General features: G+C 36.2%; 1 long non-coding RNA gene across 1 annotated transcript in view; it reads left to right on the forward strand.

Annotated features, from left to right (window-relative positions):
• LOC139045195 (uncharacterized) overlaps nt 1-12050 on the forward strand; it is a 42789-nt gene extending 30739 nt beyond the window's left edge. The window contains exon 3 of the long non-coding RNA XR_011503090.1: nt 11754-12050. This is a non-coding gene — a long non-coding RNA (uncharacterized lncRNA). The remainder of the gene's footprint in view (nt 1-11753) is intronic.
• The last annotated feature ends 4001 nt before the right edge of the window (nt 12051-16051 follow it).

A 16051-nucleotide genomic window follows, 5' to 3' on the forward strand; every position in this document is an offset into this window, starting at 1 on the left:
TTTATCCACAGAACTTGAAGCACAAAGATACATGCACCCCTATGTTCATTGCAGCATTATTCACAATAGCCAAGACTTGGAAGCAACCTAGGTGCCCATCAAAGGATGAATGGATAAAGAAGTTGTGGTATATATACATAATGGAATACTACTCAGCCATAAGAAATCATGAAATCTGGCCATTTGTGACAACATGGATGGACCTTGATGGTATTATGCTAAGTGAAATAAGTCAGAGGGAGAAAGTCAAATACCATATGATCTCACTCATAAGTAGAAGACAAAAACAATGACAAACAAACACATGGCAACAGAGATTGGATTGGTGGTTACCATAGGGGAAGGGGGGAGGGGGGAGGACAAAAGGGGTGATTAGGCTCACATGTGTGGTGACAGACTATAATTAGTTTTTGGGTGGTGAACATGATGTAATCTACACAGAATTCAAAATATATTACAATGTACATCTGAAAGCTGTATAATGTTATAATCCAATGTTACTGCAATTAAAAAAAAAGAAGCCAGAAAAAAAAATCTAATGAAATCATCCTTACCAAGATGTCAATAGTAGATTTTGTCGTAAACTTTCAACAGATAGCTCTAAAAAGAGGTTTGCTGGACAGGGCAAAGCCCTAATCCAACAAATTAAAAATATCTAGTGGGTTTTGTCTGCTAAGGGACTTGGGGCAGGGCAGATCAGAGACAACAGTGGTAGTGTGGTGGCAAGGAGCTAGCTGGTTTCCATCTGTGGGTTTAGTTCCATTTGACTGGTTTCTCCTTGGAAGAGAGAGTTGACATACTGAGGAATTGCCACTGTCTTCCTCTCACTAAGTTTGATGGCGTTATGACTTGTCCCCTCAAATTTTGTGTTGGGCTCAGTTTCCAGGCTAAATTAAGCAGACAAGCCCATAAATCTTTCTGCCTTTAAAGGAAAAAAGCTTCCAGAAAGTAGCATCTGCCATTTTCCTTGGAAGATGGAAGAAGATAATTTGTGAAGACCCCCATTAACAGGGTTTCAGGCATCTAGTGTGGGGATTGTAGATATACTTTTAGTCAAGATTTGGGACCATCTCCAGCCTTCCAAAATTGTACCACCTATTGGCCTCCTACAAGGGAATCATGTAAGCCATCTTGGATAAACATTAGATTTCTATAGTTTTCTATCACCATTTTATAACAAAATCCACAATGGAAACACACAGTTAATAGATTACGTATTGACATAGTGATGATGTGTTTTCCTTTTCTTTCTTTCTTTCTTCTTTCTTTCTTTCTCATTCTTCCTTCTTTCCTTCCTTCCTTCCTTCCTTCCTTCCATCCTTTCCTTCTTCGTCAGGCGTAGGTCTCATCTTGACCAAACCATCCCTTCCTTAGGGCTGGATTTCCAAGCATCCTCACTTCTGCTCTCTCATCCTAACTGTTCTTTCCCTAGCCTAGAATTTTTGTGCCCACCACCCTGGGCTCTCTTCCTTCCTTGCCACACCACTTCCTCACTTTAGCTGACCCTAACTTTCATCTTCTCTAGGTCCAAGGCCTCAAATAGTATTATGATTAACCAATCAGTGTTAAAATGGGTCAGTGGCCCAGGTATGCAAAGTTGGTTCAACATTAGAAAATCGATTACTGTAATCCATCACATCAACAGGCTAAAAAAAAAAATCACATGATCATATCAATAGATGCATAAAAAGCATTTGACAAAATCCAGTACCCATTCATGGGGAAACTCTCAGTAAACTAGGAATAGAGAGAAATTCCTCAACTTGGTAAAAAAACATACACCAAAAACCTACAGCTAATGTCATACTTAATGGTGAGAAACTTGAAGCTTTCCTACTAAGATTAGGTATAAAGCAAGGATGTCCCCTGTCACCACAAATGACATGATTGTCTATCTAGAAAACCCAAAAGAATCAACAAAAAACCTCTTGGAACTAATAAGCAATTTATAGCAAGGTTAAAGAATACATGTTAATATTCAAAAGTCAATCATTTTCCTACATACCAGCAATGAACAAGTGGAATTTGAAATTAAAAACACAATGCTACTTACATTAGTACTCCAAAAATGAAATGTTTAGGTATAAATCTAACAAAATATGTACAAGACCTATATGAGGAAAACTACAAAACTCTGATGAATGAAATAAGAGGAGAACTAAATAAATGGAGAGCTATTCCATGTTCATGGATAGGAAGACTCAAAATTGACTGACTCAAGATGTCAGTTCTTCCCAACTTGATCTATAGATTCAATACAATCCCATAAAAATCTCAGCAAGTTATTTTTTTGATATCGACAAACTGATTCTAAAGTTTATGTGTAAAGGCAAAAGACTCAGAAAAGCCAACACAATATTCAAAGAGAAGAACAAAGTTGGAGGACTGACTCTACCCAGCTTCAAGATTTGCTATAAAGCTACAGTAATCAAGATAAGGTGATATTGGGGAAAGAATAGGCAAATAGATAATGGAACACAAGAGAGAGACCAGAAATAGACCCACATAAATATAGTCAACTGATCTTTGACAAAGGAGCAAAGGCAATACAATGGAGTAAAGATAGTCTTCTCAACAATCGTGCTGGAACAACTGGACATCCACATGCAAAAGAATGAATCTGGACACAGACTTTACACCCTTCACAAAAATTAACTCAAAGTGGATCACAGACCTAAATGTAAAATACAAAACTATAAAACTCCTAGAACATAACATGAGAGAATACCTAGATGATCTTGGGTATGGAAATGATTTTTTAGATAAAATACCAAAGGCACAATTCATGAAAGTAATAATTGACAAACTGAACTTCATTAAAATTAAAAACTTCTGTTCTCTTAAAGACAATTTCAGGAGAATGGGAAAAGCCACAGGCTGGAAGAAAATATTTGCAAGAGAGACATCTGACAAAGGACTGTTATCCAAAATATACAGAGAACTCTTAAAACTCAACAATAAGAAAACAAGCAACCCAATTAAAAAGTGGGCAAAAACCTTAATAGATATCTCACTAAAGAAGATATGCAGAAGGCAAGTAAGCACATGAAAAGACACTCCACATAATACATGATTAGGAAAATGTAAACTAAAATAATAACGAAATACAACTACACACCTATTAGAATGACCAAAATCTGGAACACTGACAACACCATCACCAGACAATGGAATGTTATTCAGTGCTAAAAAGAAATGAGCTCTCAGGTCATGAGAAGACATGGAGGAGTCTTAACTGCTTGTTACTAAGTGAAAGAAGCCAATCTGAAAAAGCTACATACTGTATGATTTCAACTATATGACATTCTGGAAAAGGCAAAACAATGGAGACAATTTAAAAGAATCAGTGGTTGCCAGGTGTTTGGGGGAGATGGATAAATAGGCAGAACATAAAGTATTTTTAGGGAAGTGAAAATACTCTATACAATACTATAATGATGAATACAAGTCATTATACATTTGTCCAAACCCATAGAATGTACAACACCAAGAATGAATCCCAATATAAACTTGATGTTGATGTTAATAATGGGAGAGGCTATGTATGTGTGGGGACAGAGGGTACATAGGAAATCTCTGTACCTTCCTCTCAATCTTGCTGTGAACCCAAAACTGCTCTAAGAAAATAGTCTTAACAATAATTTCAAAAAATGTGCCAGTGGAAAGAGACTAAGGGCTCTCTCAGGTAGTCAGTGTTTTACACCTGGAGCCTTCCAGAGAAGTGGAAGAGGAGTAAACAGGCAGTGTTTACTCTCTGCATTAGAGAATATGGATTGATGGCGTTCCTAAGTGCATTATTTTTAGCAGATAAAGAGGTGACCAGATTTTTAAAAAACACACAAAAAATTTCTAAACTAGTCTTTCCTCTTCTCTATTTTTCTGCCCATCATTCTACTTTCTAACTTCCTGTTTCTTCTGGTTTTTTTGTTCCTTTTTCCTCAAGTTGCTATGATTTAACACCAGTACATCACAGACAAATCAATCTGATAAGAACAAGTAAGAGCCTCAGTTGTCTTGTTTTAAAATCGGTATTATTTTAGCTCTAGAAGTATAGCTGAGATGGTGTTGGCTTCCTCTGTCTGAAACATTTTATAAGCTAAAAATGTATGTATATTTTGTCTAAGTAACCTAAAGAAGAAAAATTAAACGAACTCCTATGTACGCAAATTTGCCCATCATTTGCCTCTCCCTAATCTCACCCCCCACTCTCAGATAACCACTGTCCTGAAATTGTGTTATGATAATCTCGTTTTAATTTTATTGTTTTACTACATATAGTTATAGTGCTAAACAATATATGGTTTAGTTGTGTGTGTTTTGGACTTCATATAATAGACCTTATGTTTCTACAACTTGCTTTTCCTCTCAATAACATGTTTATAAGATTCAGTTCTTGATCTGCGTAGCCATAGTTCATTTGCATTGTTCCATGGGAGTCTATAGTGTGAACATAGCACTATTTTGTATCCATCCTTTTGTTGGGAGACATTGGAGTTGATTCCAGTTCTTGGACATTATGAACATCTATGTTTTTGATGAACATATGAATGTATGTCTGCTGGGTATATATATATGGAGTGGAATCACAGAGTATGCCCATCTTTATCTTTACTAGAGAATGGCAAACTATTCCAGTGTAGACATATCAATTTATATTTCCACCAGTAGTATATGAAAGCTCCTGTTGCTTCATGTCCTCACCAGTATTTGGTATTGTCCAACTTTTAAATGTTTTCCAATAGTGTGGACGTAAAAATTGTATCTTCTCATGATCTTAACTTGTGTTGTTCTGATTACTAATAAGGTTAAGCATCTTTTCATACATTTATTGGGCATTCATATTTCCTGTCTACGAAGTACATGCTCATTCTTTCTGCTCATTTTTCTATTGGGTTGTTTTTTCTTTTTATATTGATCTGTAAACATTTTTGTGTGCTCTGGATGCCAATGATTTATTTGTTATGTGTGTTGCAAATATCTTCTTCCACATTGTGACTTGTCTTTTCATTTTCTTGATGGTGGTCTTTTGATGATCAAGAGTTCTTAACTTTAATGTAATAAAATTTGTCAAACTTCCTTTGTTAGAACTCTGTGTGTTTTGTTTAAGAAAACTGAGGTCATAAAAATGTTCTCCCATAATTTCTTCTAAAAGTTTTAAAGTTTTGCTTTTTACATTTGAATCTTTAGTCCAACCTGGAATTGAGATTTGTAGTATGGCGTGGGGTATGGAGTAAATTTCATTTTTTTCCCATATGGATATCCAATTTGTCAGTACTATAATTGACTAACCCTCCTTTCCTCAGTGTCTACACAACCAGCTCTGTGCTAGAGCAAGGTTCCACATATTTGTGGGTCTGCTTCTGGGCTCTCCATTCTGTGTACTCCTACACTAATGCCGTCATGGCTTAATTACTACAGCTTTATATTAAGTTTTGATATCTGGGTAGAGTAGATAACAAATCTACCACTCACTTTATTCTTCAAGAGTGTCTTGGCCATTCTTGACCTTTGCTGTTTCATACATAATTTTAAAATCACCTTACCAAGTTCTAGGACAAGCTCTATTGAGATTTTAGTTGGAATTACATTAAATTTTTAGATCAATTTGGAGAAAATTTATACCATTATGCTACTGTTTCTCTCTTCCTATGATTATCATATTTCTCTTCTTTTTACTTTTCTTTATTATCTTTCTACTGAGTTTATAATTTGTCTATTATAATCTTACACATATTGTTAGGTTAACTCAGGTACTTTATTTTTTTGTTTTTTTAAAGCTACATTTTCTTACTTTTTGCTACTGGTATATAGAAATAAAAATTCAGTTTTTATATTTATCTTGTATAAAATAACCTTGATAAACTGTAATTTATTCTAATAATTTGTCTGCAACTTATCTTTTCTTATCTTATTGTACAACCTAGATCCTCTAGTACAATGTGGAACAGAAGTGGTGACATCATTGATTTATTCTTATTTTGCAGAGAATGTTATTATTTCACTATTGAATATAGAGTTCGCTACATATTAATGAAGTTTTCTTCTATTCCTACTTTGCTAAGAGTTTTATTTAACTTACAAAGAACAGTTTAATTTTATTGAATTTCTTCCATCTATCAATAGGATAATATGATTTTTCTTCTTTAATCTATCAATCTAACTTTTGTAGAGTAAACATTTTATAAATTTGAACCTTCTGATCTATGCGCATGATGTGTTTCTCCATCTATTTACATCATCTTTAATGTCTTTCAACTAACTTATAATTTGCTTTATACAAGGCTTACATAATTTTGTTTGATTTACTGCAAGGTACTTTTTTTTTTACAATATTTTAAATGGTAAATATTTTTAGAATTACATTTTCTGTTTGTCTCTGGATTCTAGAAATGTGTTGACTTTGGGAGTCTGGATTTGTAATAATTTATCTGTATGTTCTTTTAGATTTTCTATGTAGACAATCATATCCTCCCAAAATATTGACACTTTAATTTCTTTTTCTCCCTTCCTTCCCCCACTGTACCTCTGGAAGTAGTAATAATAATGAGCATCTCTATTTTCTTTATGACTTTAAAGAGACTCACTAAAACATTTCACATGTAGTGTTTGTTCCATGTAACTGGTATATACCTTTTATCAGAGTGAAATTTCCTTCCCATTCCTGTTTTGCTAAGCAATGTGTAAAATCATGAATTCTTCTTGCTGTATATCAAATCCTTTTTATACATTGATAGAAATATTCATATACTTTTTCTCCTTTATTTTGTCAACATGATAATGACAAAAAAAGATTTTCGGATCTTAAACTGTTTTCCCAAAATAAACCTAAGGTAATCATGATTTATTATCCTTTTTATACATTGCTGAATTAAAGCTGTCAATATTTTATCTGTGATTTGCACATCCATGTTCATGAGACAAATTGCCCTGTAAATTTCTTTCTTATACAGTCTTTGTCTGGTTTTGGTATTAAGGCTATACTAGCTTTGTAAAATGAGTTAGACAGTGTTCTCTGATTTTCTGTTCTCCAGACGAGTTTGTTAAAGACTGGAATCTCTTCCGTGAATGCTTGTCTCATTTGTCTCTGTGCTTTTTAATTTGATTCCTCTCATTCCATCTCCCCAGTCTTCCTTTCCCACATCTCTTCCTCCTCTTTCTTTTTAGTTGTTTCTTCCTGCTATTTTCACTTTCTTTTTCCTTAAAGAGCTTCTTTGATTTAAAAGCATCAAGGAAATTAGGTTGAAGCCCAAGTACCAGGATATTTTAACTGGTGTTTTTAACATTTCCAAATATAACATTCCTTTGTGTTCAGTGTGACCAATTAGTACTGCCTAGAGGAGAAAAAAAATCTTGCAGTCATTTAAAATAATACTGTTAAATGAGGATTTCAATCCTCTGTTCATAACTACTTATTTTGAAATATTTTTGAAACCAATTCAGTCACACTTATAACATGGTAATTCTAGACCTCTCCACCTTGTGACACTCAATAATGAAGGGAAACAATTTAACTATGTAAAGAACACATCAGAATTTCATGGGGGCAAGAGCCTTTTCACAAATAAGCTATGATGATTTTCCAGGTTTTTCTATAAACCTTTATTCAGTTCTAAGCTTTATACTTCAGAGACGTATATCCTCTCCTTTCAAATAGCACAAATGCAATTTTCTTGACGGAGCATTATTTCTGAATGGCAAAGATTACTTTAATTCTCTGTAAGAAAAAATTGGGATTTTTTTCTTTATTTTAGTTGAAATGTAAATATTTTAAAACCCTCCATACCAGTTCGATTTCTTCTAGTGACTCAGTGGCTAAATATCAAATGCTCTTACAAAATGCAAATCTTTTATTCAAAATATAATTAAATTATAGCATACACAGTTTATGAGCAATTATAGTCGCATAATGTGTATAATTTGGAATTTTTTTGTAAAAGCCTGTGAACACACAGCTACTCTATTAGAACGAGAAATATTGTAGTTCTTTTTGGAAATAAGACATACTATAGCAAAAATACTGTTTCTAGGTAAAATATAAAGTAAGGAGAGTAGGTGTCTCTGAAAGAATGCCAATTAAGCCCGCCTCTGTGGGAATTCTATAGCGTCCTACTACTTAATTAGGTCATTTCCTACTGAGAACAGACACCAACCTCAGAATCTAGATTAATTCTATGGCCACGTACACTGATTGTTAAGATCACTAGTGTCCATTTTGTATCACTTCTTGTGAGCAGTCCCTCCCCAAAAAACCTTAACCGAATTGGAACATTCCGGAACAGGCTTCTGAGTTTTCATAGGTTTAATCAGAAACCCCATTTTTCTCAATTCTGCTATTGGTGGACACTGTAATAAATTACCCAGATCCCCACTCAGAAAGAGGGGCTTTGTATTAGTTTCCTAGGGATTCCAGAAAAAAAAAAAGCCACAAACTGAGTGGTTTAAAACAACAGAATTTATTTTCTCACGGTTCTGGGGCCAGAAATCCACAATCAAAGTGTTGGCAGGACCTCCCTTCCTCCAGAGGCTCTAGGGTAGAATCTTTCCTTGCTTCTTCCAGCTTCTAGTGGCTCCAGGTGTTCCTTGGCTTGTGGCTGCATAACTCCAATCTCTTCCTCCGTCTTCACATGGCCTTCTTCCCTGTGTCTCTGTTTTCTCCTCTTCTGTCTCTTATAGGGACACTTGTCATTGGATTTAGGGGCCATCCGGGTAATCCAGGATGATCTCATCTTGAGATCCTTAACTTAATTACACCTGCAAATACCATTTTTCCAAGTGAAGTGACATTCATAGGTTCTGGGGGTTAGGATTTAGACACATCTTTTGGGGGACCACTGTTGGCTGCAGACTTATTCTCCCAACTGCTACCAAAGGGCAGTCTTCACTGTCAGCCCTCTTTGAGGATTGCCTTAGCTGAACAAAAGTGCAGTGTCCAAAGCTTCCTCTATGGGCAGCCCACATCCCAAACTGGTCAAAGTGGATATAAAGGCCAAGTATCCTTGGCCCAACTTGAAACAACACTGCAAGACCACTCCAGTTCCAGGGCGCCCCCTGCGGTTAGTTGTGGCCTTCATTCAGACTGCACCAGAGTTCAACTTCTCTGCCTAATCATTTTCCTTCTCCTTTTTCTCCCCCTACCTTCCCCCTCCTCCTCTTCTCTGTCTCCTAAGTTTGTATAACAGGGAACTCAGCCTGAAACAACTTGATGAAAATTTTTCATTCATTTATTCACTCATTTATTCATTCACTCAATGTATTTAATTACATCAATAAACATTTATTAATCACCTACTGTGTGTCAGTGCATTTATTAATCACCTACTGTGTGCTTTCTTTCATAAGTGTGGCACACTGAACCTATTTGTATCTTTCTTTGGTAAATCAGGATCTCTCAGTGCCTAAAGCTGATCATCCTGGGGCCTCATTTATTAATTGTAGATACTAAGGGCTTAGGAAAAGACTTCACAATTTGTCTTGGAAGTTCTCTTCCATTTTGAATAGATCCTACCTTGACATAAGCTTCTTTTACTGTGATTTTCAGTTTCCCCTAACAAAGGCACCCACAAAATCCATCAGTTGAGTGCCCTGATCTATCGGAGTTTGCCTGGATTCTAGACTTTCTGTGTTTCTTTAGGCCCATCTCTTAACCTTATTAAAACTCAGTATGGAAATAAGGTAAGAGGAAATAATGACAGATTCATGACGTTAGAAGTATCACAGGATTACAGAAGGTTAAAGCACTGCCAGACCAAGAAATTATCCAGCCAACCCAATTTCCTTCTACCTTAGGTGGGAAAACTGAGAGTTCATCCCACAGCTGCCTGAATCACACAGTGTATGTGATTTTTACCTGATTGTTTTATGTTGGTGTGGTTGTCTCTTCATCTAGTTTATAAACTCCTCTTGGGAAAAATCTGAATCTCATACTTTTCCACCCTGCTCAGTGTCTAGAAAAATAAGAGGTGGGTTTTGAATAAATAATTGACTGATCGAGCCCTCTTCAGCAAAACTGCTTCAATCACACGGATAGTTAGAATATTAATCTTTTATAGGCGAAGACGTCTAGAGGAAACCCAATAACCTCCCTCATGGCTCAAATCCTACACTTAACGATGATCACTGTCAAGGAGTTCCTCCTAAAAAAGTAACCCAGCCTTGCAGATAGCCCCAAAACACCCTAAATGTGCATGTAATTTGTGCTAGCCTTGTTCCTTCATGAGAAGTTCACACATAATAAAGCAGGTTGGAAATAAAATCAGCACTATTTTTAAATTTAAGTGTTTAAATAGCTACTTAATCATTTTTATTTTTACTCCACCACATTATAAAAAAGGATTTGAGGTCACTTGCAATAAAATATATATTTCAATATATTAAAAACTAAGAATGTGAGAAAACTGAGGTAGAAAATAAGATAAAGCTCGGGGGAATGGTAATATCCAAAGTTCATGACATTGCTAGTGGTAAGCCTAAAATTTGGCTCTGGGAATTCCAATTGATTAATAACAGTTGCAATACAGTGGTCTAAGTCCCCGTGTCATCAGAATCTATTTCAGCCCAGATGATTAATCTAAGCCAAGTACGTTAATTCTATTCCCCTTGTTAGTAAGTGGTTTAAGAATATGTAGATAACCTATTTCTGGCACAATAGACATGGGAGAAAATCTTCTGGGCAGGTGTTAGAGCTTTCCAGGAAAGGTCTCCTCATTCTTATTCTTGGAAGAGAGTTAAGAAAGGTACAGTCCTCTTCTTCCTCTGGATGTCATTATGTTTGCATATCATGCCTGGAACTGACGTGCCATCTTGGTCTCAGCCTGAGAACGAAGCCAAAACACAGCGGGTGGGCAGGGCCAAGGGAATCCCCTGAAGAGGAGCAGAGGCCCTGACACTGCCCTGGAGCCACGTTCCCTTTGGACCTCTGGTTATATTACTTATGACATTTTCTGTAAATCAACTTCAGTTGGAGTTTTCTGTCACTTGCAGCCGAATACATCCTAAATGGTTTAAAAGCAGAAGATAAGGGTAAGGCTTTAAAATCAGACAAATCTGGTTCCACCGTTTAACTTGTTCCATGTAAACCTGAAAAAGAATTAAAATCTTTAAACGTCAGTTCTTTCACCTGTATATTGGCGTACGTAATGTGTATTATACAGAGTTGTAAAACTTGAATGGAGAGAAAAAGCATGTGAAATGTTTAGCACAGAACGTGATGCATTGTGAGTGCTTAATAAAGACTAGATTTAACACTGAGGAGAAATACAGATAATTGATACACGAGCGACTGCCTCTTTGAAATGGCAATTGAACTTTCTCAGGCATAATTCAGGCTTTCAACTTATCCTTAGGGAGGATGGAAGACAACTGACCACTTCTTGCTTGTAAAGCAACCCATTACACGCTGGAAAGTAATTATTAGGGGTCTCATTTGTTAATCTCAAATAAATATCTAAAACCAAAACTATTAACTAATCGACCTATTAACTTGCGCTCTTACTGAAGGAACACAATAATATGAAAAGGATAGGGCTCAAGTGTCACTGTTAAGTGTCCAACGGTCACCAGGTGGTATTTACTGTGTCAGCTCTTCTGGGTTTCAGTCTCTTTGTCTCTGCAGATGAGCGCTTTTCAGGTCTGCTGTGTGCTTCCAATGCAGTGACCTTAGGTATAAAGGTCCCTTCCTCCTTCAGGCCTTGTAGAAGCAAATTCTTTAGAGCCAGCCCCCCAAAAACTATACATATTGTTTTGTTTCTCTTAAGGAGCTGTACGTGGTCCGTCACTAGAGCATCTCCAGCCAGTCCAGTCATCTCCCAGCATTATTCTGTCCAATCAGCTGGAAGAGGATCTCAATCTAATGCTGTATGGTCCAGCTGACTATCAGAGCATCCAGCATTGCATCAGCAACAAGGGTTAGGTGGGGTGGATAAGGGAGGGGATGGGAGCTGAGGGGGCAATGTAGCTGACTGCCTTGAACAAGTCTCTCTTTCTGTAGACCTGCTTTTACTCTTTCTCCAGGATGCAGTAAAAAATAGCTAATTAAATTATTTTTCTTGGGGACAAGGATTGTGTCTTCATTGATATCATTCATTGCCTGAACGTGTTAAAAATTGTTACTTTCTGTTCTTTTAAATTTTAAAATAAACTTTAAATGTCAATATCTTCAAAATAAAGGCAGTAAGCACATTTTTAAAAATAAATGGCAAAATAAGGTAATTTATTTTTTTAAAAAATGAATATCTTCCTTTTTGTTTTTGTTGCTTTCTATTTAATTCTGTTAATTTAGGGGTAAAAAAGAAAGCATCTCTCTTCCCAAGGCCCCGCCAACACCACTGCTGAGTTAAAAGGCTGAGCGGGTGCCTGGGGACGAGTGCCAAACCCCAATGGTCACACCAAGCAGAAAGGAATTGGCCACCAGCAGAGCCACCCACCTTTGGATGGAGCATGCTATCTTGGTGAGGAGAATCCAGAGAGCCTACTACAATGAACTGTAGAGCAGAAGCCCTTCTCCAATTTCCTGGGGGTTCTTTTGCAATCTCAAGAGAAGGGACGGGGTTGGAAAATTACTGAGATTGGATTCTCTCAATTTTAAGAGAATAACGGAAGAGCCAGATTTAATTCTAACTAAAATAATATAACATTTCCGGCACTATGGAGCAATTCATTTCTGTTATGTTTGTAATTTTTTAAACATGCAAGTAAAAAACAGAGAAATGGAATGAAAATAAAAGTCACACATACTCCACTGCTCAGAGGTCACACTTTAATATTTTGGTGACTGCTGTTCCTAAAAGCACACGCACACAACCATACATATATTCATATATGTGGGATCATACTTACATACTTTTGTACAAACTGGGCTTTTTTCTTGTTTTCACACAGAATAACATGGATGTTTCCACATCAATAAATACATTTCTGCAATGTAATGTTAATAGCTATATAGTATTCCATTATGCAGGATCTATATGTTCTATATTATAAGTAATGTGCACATCCAAAGCATTAGTATGGGATCCTTAGGCTTTTTCAATGTTTTTGCTGTTATAATTAACAGAATTCTGATAATTGTAATTAAATTCCTTTAAGCTTCCTTATTAAACTTCTAATTTCCTTAGCATAATTTCTGGAAAGTGGAGTTGCTGGTTTGAAGTATTTATACAAGTTTAATTTTTAAATATATATCACAAAAACTCAATAGGCACATTTAAATATTTTTATGAATTACATTCTCTACTTAGATAAAATTCTGTTGGCCTATTAAATCATCATACCAAAACTTTCACTTTCTTGCTCTATACTTAACAGATCCATAACATTAAGATCGCAGTGAATTCACTACTCTGAAATTGTAATAGGTCTTAGTTTTACTCATAGTTAAAATTCTTTTATTTACTAGCTGCTTACTGTTTTGAATTTCTTCCACACTTGAAATCTTAGTAATTGGATTCGTAGGCCAATCTTTTATTCTATTAATATACTCATATTTGTATTAAATCGATCATATTGCATAGAACAGTAAGCTGTCACTATTTAAGTGAATTTAAAGTAGACTATGCTAGGCCTTTTTGATTTGCAGATTTACTTGTAAAAGCCATGTCCACTTAGCAGTTAAATGCTCAGCCTTTTGATATTAGCACAGCATGAAAAGCAACAGTTTTTATGTTAGGTAGCATACCATTTGCCTAAAAAAAATATATATATATGTATATCACATGTATTCTAGGGATATGCTTTATTGCTTACAGATACAGAATAAATTATTTAACTATCAAGCCAAATATTGGCAAACGTGTTTTGTTATTGCTTCTAATCTGTATAAAAGACCACTAGCTAGAAGCTCCTTTTTCTGTTATCTCAACCTTAGGAAACAAGAGTATAATTTAGCACTTTGTTTGGTGATTAACTCTGTTGAAAGGCTCCGAAAATGCTAATGGTTAGACAAGGGACAGAGTATTTTAACTGTAAATTTTAGCCTAAGTTTACAGCATGGACTACTTCATTCACCCAAAACTGAAAAAAAAGTGGAAAAATACAACCCTTTTAGGGACAAGTGTTATGACATGCACGAGTTTCCTTAAGTAAATGTAATGCAAATATACAAGACACATTAAGAAACAATATACTAATTCTATATATTTGGAAAGCATTGTGGACATGGGAATTGGCACATCATTTTTATAGGAAAATCTGATTTTTTTGAAACTCATCTAATTGGGTAGTGGTATTGTGACTTTAATCATCTGGATGAAACAATGAGCTAATTACATATAATGACTCACTGCTGTACTTCCAACACCTTCGAGGATCAATTTCTCCCAAAAGTGAACAGAGCCAGCACCATATGGTCAACTACAAACACTGATCTTTCTGATTCAAATGCAAAATGCTATTGCAGATGAAATTCACTGGGACAAAATGTTCAATAGAAAGATTACATTTCCAGTGGGGCAGAAAGATATTTGCCAGCATCTCATTAAGGCTTTGATACCAAGTCCTGGATTTCAATCAGCATTGAGATAGAATGGCAATAATCCAGTAGCAAGAATGTAGCTAAGGCTTTGTTTCCCATAGCATTATGCATTTTTCCCATCTACAATAAAATCTTGAAAAAATTTCCAAGGGAATAGATATGAAAGAAATAACCTTGTAGTCATTTTAATGTCAGCCACACAACGCGTTCGGTGAAGCCTCTGCGGCCTGATAACTTCGCCTCTCACTAGGGGAGGAGAAGGTGACATCATTTACATTTAGCCCAACACGTGAAAAGGCCTGAAATTCTCTGCATCATAAATGTAGCTTCAATTCTTCCACCTTTGCAGCCCCACCTCCCATCATTAATACAGTCCAGCCATTTTATCTCCTGCATTTTATCCTCTTCCCCTGGAAGTAATTTACTGACTTAATGGAAATGTGAGAGATTTGCTTTAACAGATTTTATGAATTTAAGCAAAAGGTCCTGCTGAACATTTCCCTCTGGAGAGAGGTTATCCTTTGGCCGGGAGGCATTTGTAATAGTTCAGTAATCAAAAAAGATTTGCCTTGGATTTGCTAATTTGCTCAGTCTCTTAAGTAACAAAAGGGTCTAAACTCTGCCTCCCAATTTAAAGTGAGCCCATAAAAGCTTCCAGCTTAGCAAGAAAGCTAAGAATCCACAATCTGAGCTTTTAACCCTACTTCAATTTGTGCAAGTGTAATATCGTTAGGAACCGATTTCTACTACCGGTTAGCTGTAGCTTTTCATGGAATTTAGTTCTCCATCCGAGAGGGGTGGGGTGGAAGAACGCTTCCAAGAAGACAAACTACCGCAGAAATAAAGCTTGTTTCCCCTAAAGGATCAGGAGCTGGGAACACTGAAAATTTCAGGGGAAAGTCTCTTTCCTATGAAACTTTTGGTCCAATGCAGCCAGGTAAGAACTCTGGATTGGATTTTGATTACGGGTGGAGAATTCAACTGTATTCTTCTTAATTTGCATGGCTGCATCTGAAAAAGATACAATCAGGTAGAATTATGACACTGCATCCACGGCTGTATCACCAGCATCTAGAGCAGTGCCAGGCACTGGGATGCTCAGTAAATATTGGCTGACTGAATGAACTGTAATAGAACAGAGCTGTTGTCATTGCTTGGTCAGGGAGAGACACTGTGGCTTTGCCTCAGGTTGTAAGCGACATCCTCCCATTCTTTGACTGGCTTCCTTGAGCTGGTTGCTCCAGCTCCTCCTACCTCCAAACACCTCTTCCTGGAGCAAACTAATCAAACTGCACAACTTAACAGGAAAATCTGGAATGAAGATTAGAGTCTCTTGACCCAGGAAACAAGTAGAAGAAAACTAACCTGTAAATCTATAATCTTGCCCAACAACCTTGGTACTTAAAAAGAAATCTACACAGTTGAGAACCTGGCATAACCATATTTGCTGGAATTCTTGAGACACTCTAACTTTTAAATTCTTGTCTCACTGCCCCTTAAATTATTGCCCAACCATGTGCTCATCATAATTAGACTGCAAAGTTGGGAGAGGAAAAAAATAAGATAGCAGAAGGGAGGGAAGGA

This window comes from Equus asinus, chromosome 4 (assembly GCF_041296235.1).
Source record: "Equus asinus isolate D_3611 breed Donkey chromosome 4, EquAss-T2T_v2, whole genome shotgun sequence".
Classification (NCBI taxonomy): domain Eukaryota; kingdom Metazoa; phylum Chordata; class Mammalia; order Perissodactyla; family Equidae; genus Equus; species Equus asinus.